The following is a 19,964-nucleotide window of genomic DNA, read 5'->3' as shown; positions in this document are numbered from 1 at the left end:
GTGTTTCTCCTTAGGATAATTTAGGTTAAGTAGTGTGTAAGCTTAGGGACTGACGACCTTAGCAGTAAAGTCCCATAAGATTTCACACACATTTGAACATTTCTTTTCTACAGACGCTTTAAAGTAATAATAATGCGTTTACATCAGTGAGTAGTACTTTATTTGTTTATCACAGTCGACGTTCTTGATAATCCTACAGATGTGTCATTCATTATTTAAATAATGTAACAAATGCACTTGAAAATGAGAATCAATTCTCGAAAAGCATTGTGGTAAGCATTAAAAAATAAATAACTGGAGCAGTTTTTCATTATTTAAGTAATGGATAGTGTTGTGTACAATTTGGTACACAACGGTAAGGAGAGGAGGGCTACCGAGTGGCACAGCAACTGTTCTCGCAGGAAAGCTGGACAGGGGCAGAAACGATTTGCAAGCAAGTTAACATACAAACAGAAAATTTACTTAACCTGTATTTCTCAAAAATTATGAAAACCCATTACAAATGATGCAACAAGAAGTAAGATTGCAGCTATCTCAAAAGTAACAATGACAGAGTCGGAGCTGCGACCAGGCGGCTTCTACTTATGGACGAGTGCACAAATCTCGATTAACAGTTAACCGCGGTTAAGTCGATATATAATCCCGTTCAGCGCAGTATTCTGGTGCACCAACATCGATCTAAGTTAAACGAGGGAATCGACCGCGGTTATATTTAACCAGGGCTCTTTCCCGGTTTTCTCGACGTAACCACGGTTTTAGAAGCATACGCTATTAAGATGGCGGCGCGTTTTGATGTTATGGATGGAAGATTTGTTATACCTTGACCATTTAAATCGTGACCGAAATCGTGTTGGAGTGATTGTGGAAAGGGGAAACCCTTTTGAAGATTATGGTGACAGGAAGTTTGAAGAGAGATTTCGTCTGTCAAAAGAAACAGTATGGTGGTTATTAAATCAAATTAATGATAGGTTAGAATTTCCTACTGATCGGAATAACCCTGTTTCTACGATAAACAGACTTTTGATTACTTTAAGGGCATATGCAACAGGTGCATTCAACATTCTTATTGGGGACAACAGTAATATACATCGTACAACAGCACAACGAATCATCAGTGATGTATCAGACATCATAGCATCACTGTCTCCTCGTTTTATAAAATTTCCTACAAGAGAAGAAGTGCGCTCTGTGATGTATGGTTTTAGCCAATTGGACCGATTTCCTGGCGTTCTTGGTACCTTGGATTGTACCCATATAAGAATTCAGTCTCCTGGAGTACATAATGCTGAACTTTTCCGCAATAGGAAATCATATTTTTCCTTTAACTGTCAAACCATTAGTGATCGCAATTTGTTAATAAGAGATATTGTCGCTCGATGGCCGCGCTCTGTGCACGACAGTACCATATTTCTCAACTGCGCTCGCAGAGCTCAATTTGAAAACGGAGAAATACCACAAGGTCACTTATTGGGAGATAGTGGTTATGCATGTAAATCCTACTTGTTAACTCCACTTTTAAATCCGAAAAATGAAGCAGAGCATCGATATAACAGGTCTCATATTAAAACTAGAAACACTGTTGAGAGAAAATACGGTATGTGGAAGAGAAGATTTCCCATATTATCTGTAGGAATAAGATATAATCCACAGGAAGCAAAGTCAATCATTGTGGGTACGGCTGTCTTGCATAATATTGCGAGGAGTACAAGCAGTGAAGAACCACCCGAAGATCCTGAAATTTCTCGACTTTGAAATCAGTTATGTGATGAGAGAGGCCCCAACATTGAAGACAACGAACCAGTGCTACCTGGACAGCAGATGTATCGTGATGATACCTGGAAGAGCAGTTCGCCATGCTATAATTAATGAACATTTCCGATAATCTAACATAAATTCAGACATTGTTCGTAATGAAAAATTATGATTATAGTTATGGGGATTTCGCCGTATTTTCAATTTTTCAGATTATTTCAGCATGTAATCTATTTTGTATCTGCTGTCTAGCGAACATAAAAGTACTCACTTAACTGGGTGTGTGATGCGAAATTTGAGGTTTTGTTGTGCCAGGGACAGGATGTGCTGCCTACAGACATTTACCCAGCTGCTGCTTTTCTGAGATATTTTTTTAGTGTGGAACTGTTGATAATTCATTATTAAAGATATATTTCTTGCATCACATTGGTTGTGAAAGCAATGCAGTACTCTGTTATTTGTATACATGTTCAGTTTCTGGGTATGTACTTAAATTTGAGAACAAATGACTCCGTTACATGTAGAGAGTTTGAGAGTAAAAGCGAGTGGAATAAAATATAATGGATATGTCTGTATTATGTTCACTATAGATCCTAAACATCTCTTAAATTTTCTACTGTAACAACAAATATGTGAATGTCCAACAGTTTTGCAATATTAAAAGTACACATTCTTTATTATTACAACCTTTCAGTTTAGAGATTATTTTACTGCACTTCTGCTCAGTGTTAATGCAGTCTTATCACCTAGATTAGCTTAAAATTGTGAATATGCAGTACACACGGGGGCACAAAATAAATAATCATTTGTATAATAACATAAAATGTCAGATTGGGATTGTTTATTTGTTAAATTGTTTCTATATTAATCACTTCTCTTTATTTACAATATGATTTTCTTAAACATAAGTGTGTGTGGCCATAAGGTTGTGCAAAGAATTGAATTACGTTGTTAATTCTAGTCAGTCATGCATGTAGCAGCACTTTACACAATATTATGTACAACTATATAGTATTAAAAATACATGAAATTGAAGACAAATTTGTGTTTAGAAATTGCCACCAAAAACAAGTTATCATTGCTACAAAAGGCAGTGGAATGTTGCAGCAATGTCTAATGCTTTGGGGATCAGTGCAAGAGCAATAATTAGTTAAGGAGTGTGCTACTTCGGAAGATATGAAAGCAAAACCGTAATGCTGTGGGTGGACAGTACGAAGTGTCATACTTTAAGTTATTACTGAGGGAAACTCCCTCCCTCACTCTGTCACTGATATTGATGCAGTTTTTTCACATATTTAATGCTCACCTGCATAGAAGGGAATTCCTTGTCATTGCATAGTGCCACAGAAAAATGCCTCACTACAAGTACAGTTGTGGCAGAAGTTATGGGTTGCCATCATAAACATTAGCAGGTGCAAAGTTTTGCTAAAAAAGCCACACATGATATGATTACTATAGCAGAAAACAGTGACCCATCATAGGAATGCATTTCTGAAAATATCTTGCTACAAATTTTGTTGTGATAAAAGTTATGGGCTGACATTGTAAACATTAACAGGTTGTTAGAAAAGCCACACAATGCTAATCTCACTACTGTCCATATTAGCAGTGTATTATTCAATAACGCCTCTCTACAAATACTGTTGCCGGCCGCGGTGGTCTAGCGGTTCTAGGCGCTCAGTCCGGAACCGCGCGACTGCGACGGTCGCAGGTTCGAATCCTGCCTCGGACATGGATGTGTGTGATGTCTTTAGGTTAGTTAGGTTTAAGTAGTTCTAAGTTCTAGGGAACTGATGACCACAGATGTTAAGTCCCATAGTGCTCAGAGCCATTTGAACCATTTTGAACAAAAACTGTTATGATAATGTTACAGGTTTCCACCACACACATTGCCAAGTGGTGTGGCTAGGAAAGCCACATATGCTATGCTTACTTTTGCAGAAAAGAGAACCCACCACAGCAGTGTATTTCTCAACAAGCCTCACTTCAAATTGTATTGTCATAAACGATATAGGTTCCCATTACAAACATTACCCAGTGCAGAGTATTGCACGGAAAATGGCACACACAAAATTATGATTTGGAGCACTTTCCCTCATAATTTAATATGTTAGGATATTCTGGTACAAACAATGCAAAACATGATAACATTGGGCCTCATGTGTATAGCTGTTACAGCACATATGTTCATTCCAAAGTTAGAGTAACAAGGGTGCTTTATTACTATTATTTTGTTTCATTAACAGTCTACCTCATTGTTAAATCATTTAAGTAGAAATTGGCACCTGACCTTATGGCTGCGGGCCTGCAACTGACATGTAGCTTACTTGTGTAAACTGCAGTGTTGCTAATCTGTTTTTATATATGAAGTAATTCTAATTTTAAGTGATTGGATGAAACTTAGTCCAGACCAAATAAGCTGTAAGCAGATATTAGACAGACACCAACTAGGATAGAAGCAGTATCACTAACAGGACAAACACAGAGAAACAATTTGAACTGTGAGACAACTTTAATACATTAGACAAAATACAACATAGCACAAAAAATTTAAAAAAATCGCTGTCACAGGAAAAAAAGGTCACGTATCACTGGCATTTTTCTTCTGCCAGTACTTTAGTTTTTCTTTCAGGGCCAGAATGGTTCAAATCGTTCAAATGGCTCTGAGCACTATGGAACTTAACATCCGTGGTCATCAGTCCCCTAGAACTTAGAACTAATCAAACTTAACTAACCTAAGGACATCGCACACATCCGTGCCCGAGGCAGGATTCGAACCTGCGACCGTAGCAGTCGCGCGGCTCCGAACTGAGCGCCTAGAACCGCGAGACCACCGCGGCCGGCAGGGCCAGAATCTTTAAATTTTTTATCCTCCACTCCTTTTGGTGCTCTGCCTTCATCATGAGTAATTGGGCCTCCAGTAGTTCCACTCTCTTCTTGCACACATTGTCAATCACTGTTCCCGAACCTGATGGCCTTGGTTTTGCAGGCATCCTGCGACGATGCCATGTATTTTTCGGCGTGCAAATGTTTTCATTGGGTTGATCAGGAGACTGTGAAACAGATTGCAGCTGGGTGACATCCACCAGAAAATTATTTGGTGTCTCTTTACTTAGTATTACGACAGGTGTGTGGGAAGTGCTAGGTTGTGTGCACTCTGCTAACTCGACAACTGAAGCAGGTGGCGTGTTCTCACTGCACTGCTCTCCATGTTGACAACATCCACAATCATGCTAAACTGTGCATCGGAATCATATGCATTTGTTAACGGTTTCATTGAGGAACCAACATTTTCTAATAGTTTAGCCCGATCATGGATCGTCGTTTTTTGGGTAGGCTTCCCCCCACCTGTTTTATACACTTCCACCTTTTCTTCTGCAAGGTCTTTTCGAAGTCTTCTTTTCATATTTTCATAACAAGTTTTCAGCCTATCACAGGATCTTTTTGTCACACCTGAAATTAAATAAATGTAGTTTGTAGTACCATAAATTAATTCTCATATTATTTACATTCATAAGTCCATTTTGCATTCTGAGGCTCTTAACTTATAACTGCAATAAAAAGCTAAGATCTGTATATGGCTTTTGTTTACATATCAGTTCATTAAAAAGAAAGTATTATAGGCATATATGAAGAATACGGCACAGGGCTAAGTGAGAAACGTATGTTCACAATTTTCAACATAAAAGCTTCCGTTAGTCACATAATATTTAGTTAACAGTAGCGCGGCATTGGATTTTAAATTTAAAACTAACAAAACAATTCCAACCGTAAATGTACATAGTCCTATCACGTATTTCAGTGGTACGCCAATAACAGTTTCAAATTTCAAACTAAAAGCCAGTGTGTGCCATATCCTACGCTTACGATGAACCTAGAAAAGTTATTCATTTATGAGTAAACTTACTAGGAGTAGAATTAAATTGCGCCTCCACATGGGACCACATTGCCTGTTTTTCTTTTAAGCTGCAGCCGTCGGTTTTCTTATTTTCAAGAACGGATGCATTTGCACCCACCAGTTCAAGAAGTACATCTATCTCGTACTTCGAGAAACTCGGTGTTCTTCTTTTATTCTCCATTATTCTCCAAAAAAGAAATCAACAGATCAGAAATAGGTACCGAGATACGTACATACACTTCTGCTTGTCGACGGAAAAAACAGCAAAGATAGAACGTGGCACCAGCGATTATCTGTGCAATTTCATGTTTACTATCATCTTTGCATTGCCAGGGCACGTTCCATTGCAATGTAGAGAGTTTACCGCGGTCTAATGCACAGTTGGCTGACGACGGTTTGCTGACCAGCGATTAACGTTGGTGCACTGCCGAAACATTTTAAACGCGATTTACTTTTAACCATGATCGCGGGACCTTGGTTATCATGCTTTTTGACCGGGGTTGGTGCACTCGGCCATTAGTGTCCCAAGCTGAAGTGGCTTGAAGTCTAAGTGGAGCGTCTGGCTGCTACTGGCCGTCCTACATCGTGGCGGCAGAGGGCGCTCGTAATCCAGAGCTGCTGGAGGCGTGGCTCAGCAGGTATGCACCATTGGGTCCGTCGGATCCCACACCACTGCTATTGGCATTGGACAGATACAGTTCTGTTGCCAACTGCGACACGCCTTGGGATGGTATCAGTACGTGATTCCACAGATAGCACTGTGCTTTGCAGTTCAGAAAAATACAGCCTTTGTAAAGCATACATCATAAAATTTGAGAAGTACGTGTGCAATTAATTTCAGAGCTGTAGGCTGCTATCAGTGAATGTAAACACGTTTCAACCAGTTTCTGAGCCAACGTTGTGAAGGGAACTAAACACAATGAACATCTTGGGTCTTGACCTTGCAGATCATTGCTTGCAGTGGAGCAATGAGGTAAACAACACAGAACTTGGACAGCACCTGACTGAAAGTGGTGCAGTGTGGTTCGCCGCTCTTACATTCTTTCTAGCATTTCCAGGCCGCTGTTGTGCCACGTAATCTGACAGAAACTCCCTGTGCACCCTCACCAAGCCAGAACAGAAATCTGTCCTAAAACTCAGTTAAACTTCCATTCTCGTGCACTAGAGAGGATCGGCACAGAGCTGGAGTTTGCTTATCAAAAAGTGCTCTTAAAAATTAAAATATAACGCAGGTTTACGCAGACCCTCCCTCTGGTTATCGGTACTACTTCACAGAATTGACAACAGGCAAAAACATCATATGATAACAAGTTGAATAAACCGATCTTACAGTAAGTGAAAGAGGTACGAAGATAATGTACATCTTACAAGTATGCTGTCGATACGCCCGTCTTCCGAGATGACAACAGCTATATTCACAGGACTACACATATATGTTTCTGGTTTGGCGAACACTCAGCCAACATTCGCCCATCTACTTGCCCGCTGATTCGCCCTAGTCAACTCCCTCGGAAAAGGTCTAGGACTAATTGAAAGAGCGGGTGAAACGTGGGAATCATCCACGCATTCGGCAGCACACGTAACATAAGTCGTCATTACGAGTGAGTATTTATCCTCCACGTCTTGCACTATACATATAAAGTTGCAAGTAATTGCCTCGTCAAGCGATCTGTCGGAGCGCAATCTATATCAGTATCCGTTCATCCCTTTCATTGCCCATTGTGCTCAAATCTTTTACGTTGCGATCGATCTTGCTGCCTCCTCAAGGTGTCTGACAGGATGAGTGGCGTATGATACACGGGGTCACTGCTGTTCTAGTTTTAGTGACGATGCTGTCAAGCTATTTCTGAGCCATGGTTATTGTGCATCATGAACAGATGGATATTCATCATCGAATCACACTGCCGGGTAACAAATTCACGGAAAATGCGTAGCAGACTTCGGTGACTTCCCAGATCAGTTTTCTGCAGCTAAAATGTCTTCCTGTTAAGCGCTAACTGAATTTAGTGTTTTGCAGTAAGAGCTCTATACTAGCGAACAGATTCTTGAGGTTCTGACACCTTTACCAGGAGAAAGCACTCTCGGAGCGACGTTCATCTGTTAAAGTGGCCCCCTGCCATGAAGCGAGCAGGCGTGGGAGCCGAGTAGAGGCTCGCTGCGGAGAATTTCTGGACAGCACGAGTCACGTTTCCACGGGCGACACGCGATGTCTTAAGTGGCCAGAGACGACTCCACAACATGCAACACAGAGGAGTGCTACTTTCGTGATCGACCCCACAGCGTCTACTACTTTCATGTACGGGGTGTTCAAAAAGTCTCTCCGCAGTGCCGTATGATTGTTAGCCGCGCGTGCCGTATGATTATTCGCCTGCCTGGGTTACTTCCCTTCAAGTGGACTCTCCCAACATTCCACTGTTTCGTTTATCTCAGCCAGCGTCAGTAGTATCGTTGGTGTGTGGCGTTACGTGTTGACGTGAACGTTTACGTTTAGTTCCTTTGTTCGTTTGTTTCGTTTTTGTCACTGTTAAAACGCTAACCATTGAAGAACGTGTGTTTTCAGACGAACAAGTGTTCAAAGCTGGCGGTAAATACACAGTTTCAGATAGTCAAACATTTAATTCAGCTTTCCCAGAGACAACACTCCCACATCGCGATAGTGTGCGAGATTTGATTAACAAATTTCGAAGTACGGGTTCAGTGACAGATGCACTCAGAAGTGGTCGTCCTAGCGCTTTGTCTGAGGATAAACTGCTCGATATTTCTGATAAAATGTCTATGACTCCGAACAATTCAGTAATAAAACTCGCCCAGGAAATCGATGTTAGTGTCGGAACGACCCACACAGCTGTAAGGAAAAGATTAGAACTTTTCCCATACAGAGTGACAATCATGAGAGAACTGATACTGGCCATGGCGAGAGACTGCATTATTGTCAATGGTTCAAAAATTTCGTTCAACAAAATGGAAGGGATATTCTTAATGAAACGCTTTTCACTGATGAGGCGTGGTTTCATTTACCTGGGTACATGAACTCGCAAAATTCTCGTATGTGGAATACTGCAAATCCATTATGTATTCACGAGGAATCACTTCATTTCTAATACTTAGAAAAAGATCAATGTGGTGTTTCTAAAAATTTTAAACTTGCAGACTGGAATTCAATGAAAATGACTTACAGCATGTGGTTATTGAGAGGGTGTGATCTTGCCGGAATGATTTACAGGGTAATGATAATGGTGGGAGTGGCGGCGGTGATGAAATATTGATGAGACGACTGGATGACCGCTGTCACTTCTGTCCTTGTTCTGTACTGCTAACTGAACTCTCTAGATCTAAACAGTGCTTCACAATTCCGTAACAGGATTCTAAGGGTTGTAGAGGGTACTTGGCATATAAGGTTTTGATAATGAAGCCATGTCCTGAAAAGTAGCGTTTGGATACAAAATAAGTTTCATGATCGGATCACTTCATCTCCCACTTCACAGTACGCGCACAGGTTGAGAGCAGGGCGCCGTCTACAGTTGTAATTATGATAGCAGTTGCCATTTTCGTTCGACTACAGCAACGAATCCGAGAAACTCGAACGTTCGCAACTAGAAGGGGTGGCAGTGGTGCTGTGAGTACGCACCACACCCTCGACTGTGCAGAGGAGTTCTTTGTCACCTGGGAACGAGTACTCCAACTACGGCCCACGACGTTGGTTCCTGAAAGCACACAGGTCAGAGATCATTGTCTCCGCTGTGTGCGTCCTTTGAAGCAGGAGATTGGAAAATAATCTGGTGAGTACCGGGCGAGAGTCGTGCTTCGGTAGCTCAGATGGTAGTGTGGTGTCACCGCCAGACACAGCACTTGCTAGGTGGTAGCCTTTAAATCGGCCGCGGTCCGTTAGTATACGTCGGACCCGCGTGTCGCCACTATCAGTGATTGCAGACCGAGCGCCGCCACACGGCAGGTCTAGAGAGACTTCCTAGCACTCGCCCCAGTTGTACAGCCGACTTTGCTAGCGATGGTTCACTGACAAATTACGCTCTCATTTGCCGAGACGATAGTTAGCATAGCCTTCAGCTACGTCATTTGCTACGACCTAGCAAGGCGTCATTACCAGTTACTATTGATGCTGTAAAACATGTACCGTCACGAGCAATGTTCACCAATTGTGGATTAAAGTTAAGTATTCCAGCAGCAACGTACGTTATTGGCTATATTAATTACCTTGTACTGTTCCAGACCTCACGCCAGCCTGCGTGAGCTTAAACGCGTGCCTTTCGGCTTCCTCATAGTGGCTTGGCTGTCTTGCCAAGCCACAACATATAGCTTTGTTGCGTGTTTGCAGCTTAAAAATGTAAGTCAATGCGAATGAGTAGGAAGAACATCCAGCAAGAAGAACAAACGTGTAATGTTCTGAAACAGTAGTAGTAGTGTCATGCTTGATATCTGAGCGTAGAGCTACAAAGCGATATGAAATGGAACGAGCGTGTGAGAACTGTGGTAGGGAAGGCGAGTGGTCGACTTCGATTTATTGGAAGAATTTTAAGGAAGCGTGGTTCACCGGTATAGGAGACCGCATATAGAACGCTGGTGCGACCTTTTCTTGAGTACTGCTCGAGTGTTTGGGATCCGCACGAGGTCGGAATGAAGGAAGACATCGAAGTAATTCGGAGGCAGGCTGCTAGATTTGTTAGCGGTAGGTTCGAGGACCACGGGAACTCAAATTGGAATCCCTGGAGGTAAGGCGACGTTCTTTTCGAGAAACGCTGTTGAGAAAATTTAGAGAGCCGTCATTTGAAGCCGACTGCCAAACGATTCTACTGCCGTCTGCCGCCACCACTACTTCAGACATTAGCCGAGCCCATGCCACGTCTTGTTGCGGCACTTCTGCTTGCTCGCGGAGGCCCTACACGATATTAGGCAAGTGTTCCAGTTTCTTTGGCTCTGTAATACACTGCCCTGCAATACTTAGGGACGAGATAAATTAACCTAACATATTAATTAAACAGTGGAAATGAATGAAAGTGCGAGAGCTTGTTGCCAGAGGTCTCCCAGTCGCGCACAGAAAGCTGGATGTCATATGGTGCACGGACCACGAAGATACGAGGATTAGCGCTCATACGGAGGCACATAGACAATCGTTTTTCCCTTGCTCTTTTTGCAAGAGGAATAGGAAAGGACTAGTAGTGGTACAGGGTACCATCCGCCACGCGCCGTACGGATCCTTGCGGAGTATCTACATAGATGTATGTGTAACAGTAGATTCGAATGTTGAAACATATGCAGTTACAAAAGATGTATACATTTGTCACTCTTAATATAACGTTTATTCAGAAGATGTCGAGCCCTGATCATTGTGAAAGTCTGCAGATATTGTTCAACTGGTAAACACATAAAATGGGCTGAGGTCGAACTTGTGGTGTCACCGCCAGACAACACACTTGCTAGGTGTTAGCCTTTAAAACGGCCGCGGTCCATTAGTATACGTCGGACCCGCTTGTCGCCACTATCAGTGATTGCAGACCGAGCGCCGCCACACGGCAGGTCTAGTCTAGAGAGATTCCCTAGCACTCGCTCCAGTTGGACAGCCGACTTTGCTAGCGATGGTTCACTGACTACATACGCTCTCATTTGCAGAGACGACAGTTTAGGATAGCCTCCAGCTACGTCATTTGCTACGACCTAGCAAGGCGCCATATTCAGTTACTATGTCTTCTGAACAGATAATATTGTGACTCATGTACGGTCAAGAGCGACGTTCATCATTAACGGATTAAAGTTAAGTATCAAGCTAATTACGTCAGCTTTCTGAATTCTTATTCCTTGTCATGTTCCAGACCTCACGTCAGTATAGTTCTTCCCTCCTCACGCCGGCTTGCGTGAGCTGAAACGCGTGGTTTTCCGTCTCCACTAGTAACACGGTGTTGGCTCTTCTGCCAACACAACAGAACTTAAGTAAAGCAACCGCTGGAGCTGCGGAGATGGGATGCTTGCATCTCATTGACAGCGACGTAGTCGTTGGTGGCAGCCCCCTCGTGCCGCGTTGGCGGCGTGGCTGGCGGCGCGCGTTGGAAGTACGGCCGACTGTTGTGGACGATACAGTAGACATGAGGCAGCGTTTTTAGAAACGTAAGTTACGTACTGGAACTGGGTGAAGAAGGTTAGTCAGATTAATACATATAAGGAGGGCAATAGTCGCCCACCAAATGGCGTCAGTATCGGAGACCGAAACATATACTCGGTGTAGAAAGGTCATCAGTCATGGATTCATGCCTTTTTGCAATAACTGTATGGAAGTGCGTTTAATTGAGGGCTAAAGACATTGCTGGCCTGTCGCTGTTTTCAGTATATCTTTTCCTGTTAGGTTTGACGAACTGCAACAATCCACTTAGTGGCTCACTACAGAAGGACCAAAAATTTTACAGTACATTTATTGAACGCAGTGAAAAGGAAAACGGTGTCTCTGGGGTCAAGTTCGACTACTTGCAAAATTTACAATATTTTTTTACATACATAATTTGAAAATTAAGCACTCACATTATTACAGATACTATGAAGGCGAAGCCAACGAAGTGGAAATGAATTTTGGTAAGTTCTATACCATTATATCCAGAAACACAATTCAAAAGATGTGGATGAGCTTCACCTGTTCTGCAAAGCGTGTGCTGGTCACAATAAGAATAAGACTTTTGTTTAACACTTGTATCAACTGCGGGACGTAAGAAGATGAAACATTATTTCCCCATACATGGGCATAGTTTTCTCCCAAATGATGAGATAGGACAATAAAGAAGTTGGTGAGCCATCATGGCAGGATCTATAAACTTGAAGAGTATGCCATAATGTTAAAAAAAAAGCACCACGTAAGTTGTCAGTGGAAACTGTTGACGATGTTGCTATATTAGCATTTAAAAGTTGGTGGCCCATCTACTTTAATAAGTCTTGTCTCTCTGAATCAAAACTGTGAAAATTTCCTAAGGAACATAACATTTCTTATTCCCCTTCTAAATGGATGAGTTTTGAGTATGTTGCACATTGTCCTAGGCAGGTGAAAACAGAGCAGTTCATTGATTCTGCCGTCATAGAGATATTTCAGCTCCTTTACAGCTTCACTAAAGATCCTGCACTTTCCAATCACTTAACATATACTGAAAAATAGATGCCCATCAGTGTAAAAAAATACAAGGTATATTGAAAGTGGAAACGTTTATTCCATCTGAGTATCTGGCATTTTATGAACAAATGCATCGCCATGAGCAAGAGGAATAAAGAATGACGATGACTTTCAAGAATTTGTTTTAGTCTGTTTTGCTTCACATTATTATAAGAAGTGCACCCGGAACTCAAAATATGAATAAAATAGTAATAGTCCCACTTGAATTTGCAGTTCACCATATTTGCTCATTTTCTAATAAAAATCATCATGTTTCCTCAGGTACAACTTTCGTTAAATGTAAAGGGTAGATGTTCATTGCAAAAAAGGTCATGAATCAGCAGTTTTTAAATGTACTTCTTCTTCTTCCGTCATGCATTAGGCTTCCCCTCAGCCTGTTGCAGCGACACCTGGTCCTTCCATCGTTTCGCAAGTCTTCCATTGCATCTTTTACCTTGCGGAGTATGTCGCCAAAAATGTAGTAGTGATCTTGATTTGTCCATTTGTAACAGATGGGCAATCCATTTTTGTCGGAATTCGTCAACCTTACCGTTTGTATCGAAAATATTTAATTCCTTCCTGATATCTGTATTTATTTTGTAGTCTAGCTTGGTGTTTCCTGGTATGTACCTGAGGAATTTCATTTCATTCGCTTGTAATCTTATTTTATCTTTCATTTTCATTACCCAAGATTCACTTCCATATAGTAATGTTGGTACCGACATAACTTTATAAAATTTTAGATATGTTTCTGTTCTTACTTTACGTTGGAGGGCTCTTCTGATAGGCCATTTAAGTAGTTAAATTCCTCAATTTTGTCTTTTTGATCTAGGTCTCCCATGTACGAAGCATGGTTCCTAGGAATTTCAATCTATCTACTTGCTCTATACTCTTCTTGCCTATAATTATTTTTGTTGTTACTGGATTTTTTCCTCAGAAAGCCATTGCTTTTGTTTTTTGTATTGATATTGGCATATTATACATCTGGCATGTTTGGTATAGTTCGCAGGCAGCTCTCTGCATTTCATCTTCATTATTCGTAATTAACACTTGGTCATCTGCGAATAACAAAGTCATAATGTAATCTTTTTGGTTGAAGTTATATGTATAGTTCTTCAGTTTCATTCTCTATTGCAGTATAATGTCGTCAATGTATAGATTAAAAAGCAGTGGAGAGAGACTGCAACCTTGTCGAACTCCTAAATTAATAACCTTTTTGTTTCTTCTTTATCCCCAATTATTTGGATACTTGTATTAGCATAGATCTTTTGGACTACCTATACAATGTGTATTGGTATACCTCCTCTTATTAAAATTTTCCGCAATAGCTGTCTATTTACTTTATCAAAAGCCTTTACATAATCGACGAAAAGGATTTGTGTTTCTTTATTGAATTCCTTATGTTCTTCTATAATTTTCCGTAGCATAGATACGTCGTCTGTCCAGTTCTCTCCTTTCTGAATCCATTTTGTAGTTATGACAGCAGGCACTCCATTATGGGTTTTAGTCTTTTAGTTATTACTCTAGCACAGATCTTATACGCTGTATTTAATAGAGATATATCTCTAAAATGTTCGGGTTTTGATCTGTCTCCCTTTTTAAGTATTGGTTTTATAAGTGAGATCTTCCATTCTTTTGATATTTGCTTTGTTACCCAGCATAGATTTAAAAATACGAGGAACCTTTTCTTAAATGCTACTGAAGAATAGTTTATTAGTTCGCTGTTAATGCCACCACTCCCTACTGCCTTTCGGTTCTTTGTGTATCTGAGAGCATGTTCTAATTCTTGGAATTCAAGACGATCTGGATTTGTTTACAGATCTTCATAATTTTCTGTGTTCATTTCATCAGTCCACATTTCCCTGCAGTAATGCAGCCGGTCTTTGTTCTTTATTACATTGATATCTGTCACATCCACTTCTATGCTAAACTATAAATTACAAACCAAAAATTCACAACGCTATGCAGGCCTTGAATAGTCGATAACCACTGATATTGCAATGACAATAAATACGCAGTCAGTTCATGCTGTAGGAAGTTTTTGCCTTCTCCTGTAAAATGTCACTTTTGTGTCTTATGACCTTTTTGAAATGGCCAGTTCGTATGTATGTCATGAGATTAGCACTACGTGGTTTGTGTATGAGGTATGGTAGTATTATTTGTTACTGCAATTATTACTTCTATTTGCCCATGTCTGAAGAGAAGAGGAGCCTCGGAAGGTTGACCTCAAGTCTCCCAGAACGGCACTTCTCATCTATGTTGTGCGTTAGTGTTTGTGCAGTACAATATTATAAAGTTTTTACAATATTATAAAGTTTACAAATTTTATAGTTTGCGTCTCATACAATTGCATGTCGGCCAATTCTTCATTAGCAGACTTATCCACTCTGCTGCGCATTACTGATTATGTACAACCAAAAATGTCGCGAAAACGAGAAAAGGAACCGAGCAGACTGAATGCAAGCTCAAAGACGGAAGATAAAACAGGCATGGCTGTTTCCAACACTAAGTACCATGAGCGAATGGCGGCGAACTAAACCGAAGTATAATGTTTTTTATTCCAGTCTTTGATCACAATATCAATTCTTGTGATCAAAGACTGTAATAAAATTTTTTTGACAGAATTGGATCACTGTTTGTATACGCGACTATGTCGCAGTTGGTTAAACCAAAGTACACTGTCCTTCGCCACGTATGGCTCTGCATAGGCGACATGACGTCCTTTCCTCAAATATTTGCGGTCTTCCATGCGGCGGTTTATGCGTGTGGCAACAATGTCTTGCTCCGATTATCAGTCCACGTTCAAAGTCGGTTAACTCGCTGTGTGCTGCCATCTGCACTGCACACGTGTTCATAGCAGACTGCTCAGCTATCGCTTATACTTTCGCACTCTAGTCCATATCTAGCTGTATGCAACTCGAGCAATCCTTCCCCTGACTTTTTGCCGCTCAATATATGTCTCGCACACAGTCATCACGCTGTTGTTGTTGTTGTGGTCTTCAGTCCTGAGACTGGTCTGATGCAGCTCTCCATGCTTCTCTATCCCGTGCAAGCTTCTTCATCTCCCAGTACCTACTGCAACCTACATCCTTCTGAATCTGCTTAGTGTATTCATCTCTTGGTCTCCCCCTATGATTTTTACCCTCCACACTGCCCTCCAATACTAAATTGGTGATCCCTTGATGCCTCAGAACATGTCCTACCAACCGATCCCTTCTTCTGGTCAAGTTGTGCCACAAACTTCTCTTCTCCCCAATCCTATTCAATACTTCCTCATTAGTTATGTGATCTACCCATCTAATCTTCAGCATTCTTCTGTAGCACCACATTTCAAAAGCTTCTATTCTCTTCTTGTCCAAACTATTTACCGTCCATGTTTCACTTCCATACATGGCTACACTCCATACAAATACTTTCAGAAATAACTTCCTGACACTTAAATCTATACTCGATGTTAACAAATTTCTCTTCTTCAGAAACGCTTTCCTTGCCATTGTCAGTCTACATTTTATATGCTCTCTGCTTCGACCATCATCAGTTATTTTGCTCCCCAAATAGCAAAACTCCTTTATTACTTTAAGTGTCTCATTTCCTAATCTAATTCCCTCAGCATCACCCGACTTAATTCGACTACATTACATTACCCTCGTTTTTCTCTTGTTGATGTCCTTTCAGGACACTGTCCATTCCGTTCAACTGCTCTTCCAAGTCCTTTGCTGTCTCTAACAGAATTACAATGTCATAGGCTAACCTCAAAGTTTTTATTTCTTCTCCATGGATTTTAATACCTACTCCGAACTTTTCTTTTGTTTCCTTTACTGCTTGCTCAATATAAAGTTTGAATAGCATCGGGGAGAGGCTACAACCCTGTCTCACTCCCTTCCCAAACACTGCTTCCCTTTCATGCCCCTCGACTCTTATAACTGCCATTTGGTTTCTGTACAAATTGTAAATAGCCTTTCGCTCCCTGTATTTTACCCCTGTCACCTTTAGAATTTGAAAGAGAGTATTCTAGTCAACATTGTCAAAAGCTTTTTCCAAGTCTACAAATTCTAGAAACGTAGGTTTGCCTTTCCTTAATCTTTCTTCTAAGATAAGTCGCAGGGTCAGTATTGCCTCACGTATAAACTGAAAAGAAATATTGGAAATTGAACGGGCGCGTGCCGTAATCTGTGGGTGAGCCAGACCGTTGACATGTCTAGAAGTGAACTTCGTGAAAGAAGACACGTTAATTGTGCTGAAACACAGAGCCTCCTAGCGACACAGTCTCATATATGTGAGAATATGTATTGTATTTTATTTGTGGTCTTCGGACATGATCCACTCTGCCAGCCTTCATATTAAATGGCATACCACCACACACACATACTTACACCCATGACTCACATAGAACATTTATATTGGGTTTAAACATTATATATATCATAAACAACTCATCTTACTTCTCGACACAATCCCTTTTTTCAGGTATATATACTTGGTCCAGCGATCCTCCAGCTTTTCCATTCCATTGGAAAAATAGGTTGTCCCAAACTCTACAAAATACTTGTTGACTCGCTGACTGCAACTACCACTTCTTCATCTGATGAAAATTTCTACCGAGCAAGGCAAAATTTGAGCTTAGGGAACAGGGAGAAGTCACCTTGGGTTAAGTCTGGCGAATAAGGTGGATGAGGAACCAATTCAAAGCCCAATTCATGCATTTTCGCCTTCGTTATAGCTGATGTATGAGATGCTGCATTATCCTAGTGAAAGAACACTTCTTTGAGTGCCAACTTTGTTTTTTTTTTTTTTTTTTTTTTGTGGCCAAAGGAGGTTTCAAACAATTCAACAATGAAGCATAATAGGGACCAGTTATGGTTCTGGCTTTTTCAAGTAATCTGTGAGTGATACCCCTTTGGAATTCCAAAAAAACAGTGGTTATCACCTTACCAGTTGCCAAAATGCTCTTTGCCTTTTCCGGTGCTCTTCCACCAGTTTTTGTCCATTGTTCTGACTGCAGTTTTAATTCTGGTGTGTGATGGTGGGTCCAAGTTCCATCAGTCACAAATCGGCACAGAAGGTCTTGCGGACTGCCATTATATATCGCCCGACATTGTGTTAAAATGTGCCGGGTGCGCTTTTGATCGACTGCGAGCAATTGCGGCACCCACGTCGCACACAGCTTCTCCATAGCCAGGATATTACTCACTCGCTCAGTTGAGATGCTTACAGTCTTAGCAAGATCCTAAATTTTCATTCGTTGGTCTTGCATTACCATATCATGGATTTTGTCAAGGGTTTCTTTCGTGGTGACGTCTTCGTCTTCGGTGCTTGTCCTTCCACGATTAAATTCATTACCCCAAAAGTCTTCAATTATGGCGCAAGGTCCACGTGAATTTCATTCAGTTATTTTATATGTACGGAAGTCCAACCCTTCAAATGAAAATCTTTAATAACAGCAGAAAACTCGGTTTTCTCCGTTTTCAGTCGCAATCGACACAGTGGCCAATTCACACTGTACTTTGTTGAAATTATTTATATGAGCCTTGAATAATCAAGCTTACCAACCATGAAGACGCTGCAAAAATGTTCTATTGCCCACGAAGCACTAACCACTACAGGAAATTGGTTGTCGCGCAGTAACGGAATGGGCAGCCGAAAATCATGTTGTCCATGTCCTACGCGCCACATCACGCAGGAGTGAGTAATTCAGCGGTAGCCGATAGAAGTGCAGTCTGAACCGTCCGTGATGAAACTGGGAGAGAACATGGTGACCAGAAACTTCGTATGGTACATTCCAAGGGAGTACCACAGTCGGCCGGCCGAAGTGGCCGAGCGGGTCTAGGCGCTACAGTATGGAACCGCGCGAACGCTACGGTCGCAGGTTCGAATCCTGCCTCGGGCATGGATCTCTGTGTGATGTCCTTAGGTTAGTTAGGTTTAAGTAGTTCTAAGCTCTAGGGGACTGATGGCCTCACCAGTTAAGTCCCATAGTGCTCAGAGCCGTTTGAACTAAGTACCACAGTCGTGAAGGGATGGTTGCTAGTTCGGCTGTATAATGTCTTTCCCTTTGCTGGTACGAAAAGTGGCACTTTTTCTACAAGGTTCTGAACTGCCGCTACACGTCTTGCTGATGACCCTTGTAAGAAACATGATCGTACGTCTTTGTCCCATGGTGAGAGGCAGGCTTAACGAACTCGTCGACAATTTCATTACCCAAGATCGGCGGAAAAAAAGATAATGAAAATTAAAAATCACAGTCGTTAACGTAATTATAACACAAATACAGCTTCTCTCTCACTTCGTCGCAGAGTTTCTAAGTAGGCTGTTTAGGTTTTTATGTTGGTAACGCCACGTAGTGCTCTGTATGAAAATCGCTGACTGCGCTGCGTGCAGTCTGTGGCTGTTTGGACTCATTGTTGGTATATTTGCTTGTTTAGTGTTGGGCAGTTTGATTTGAACAGCGCGTAGCGTTGGACAGATGGAGGTGAGCCGCCAGCAGTGGTGGATGTGCGGAGAGAGATGCCAGAGTTTTGAGAGCGGACGATCTGGACGTGTGTCCGTCAGAAAAAGGAAATGAACACTATTAAGGTAAATACATTGTTTGTTCTCTATCAGAATCTTTCATTTGCTAACTACGCCTATCAGTAGTTAGCGCCTTCAGTAGTTAGAGTCTTTTATTTAGCTCTCAGTATTAGCGCTCGCTGTATTGCAGTTGTCCGAGTAACGAAGATTTTTGGGAGGTAAGTTATTCATGAAAGGCATAGGTTATCGTTAGTCATGGCCATTTTTGTAGGGATTATTGAAAGTCAGATTGCGTTGCGCTAAAAAAATATTGTGTGTCAGTTTAGTGTTGATCAGAATAAGTAAAGAGAGAACTGTCTGAGTACGTTCAGTTTTGCTCAGCTGTTTGGAAATCAAATAACGTAGACGTTTACCAGCACAGTCATTCTTAATTTTTGAAGGGGAAGTTTCAAGTTCTTTGCTCGTTTCAGTAGTCTACAGTTTCGGTCTTTGTGGACTTGTCACTATGCAGATGAGTTTCAACATCTGTCTTCATTATTTCTGTCAGATAAATTACACTGATACGCCGGGAGCTAAGAGTGGCTGAAGTGCTGGCGAGTCAGCTTTTAGTGTGTATGTTAACGAGGCTAAGGACAAAGGCGCCAGTGAAATTTAGGGAGATCAGAA

Source organism: Schistocerca americana, chromosome 2 (genome assembly GCF_021461395.2).
Source record: "Schistocerca americana isolate TAMUIC-IGC-003095 chromosome 2, iqSchAmer2.1, whole genome shotgun sequence".
Classification (NCBI taxonomy): domain Eukaryota; kingdom Metazoa; phylum Arthropoda; class Insecta; order Orthoptera; family Acrididae; genus Schistocerca; species Schistocerca americana.
This window is presented reverse-complemented; position numbering follows the sequence as displayed.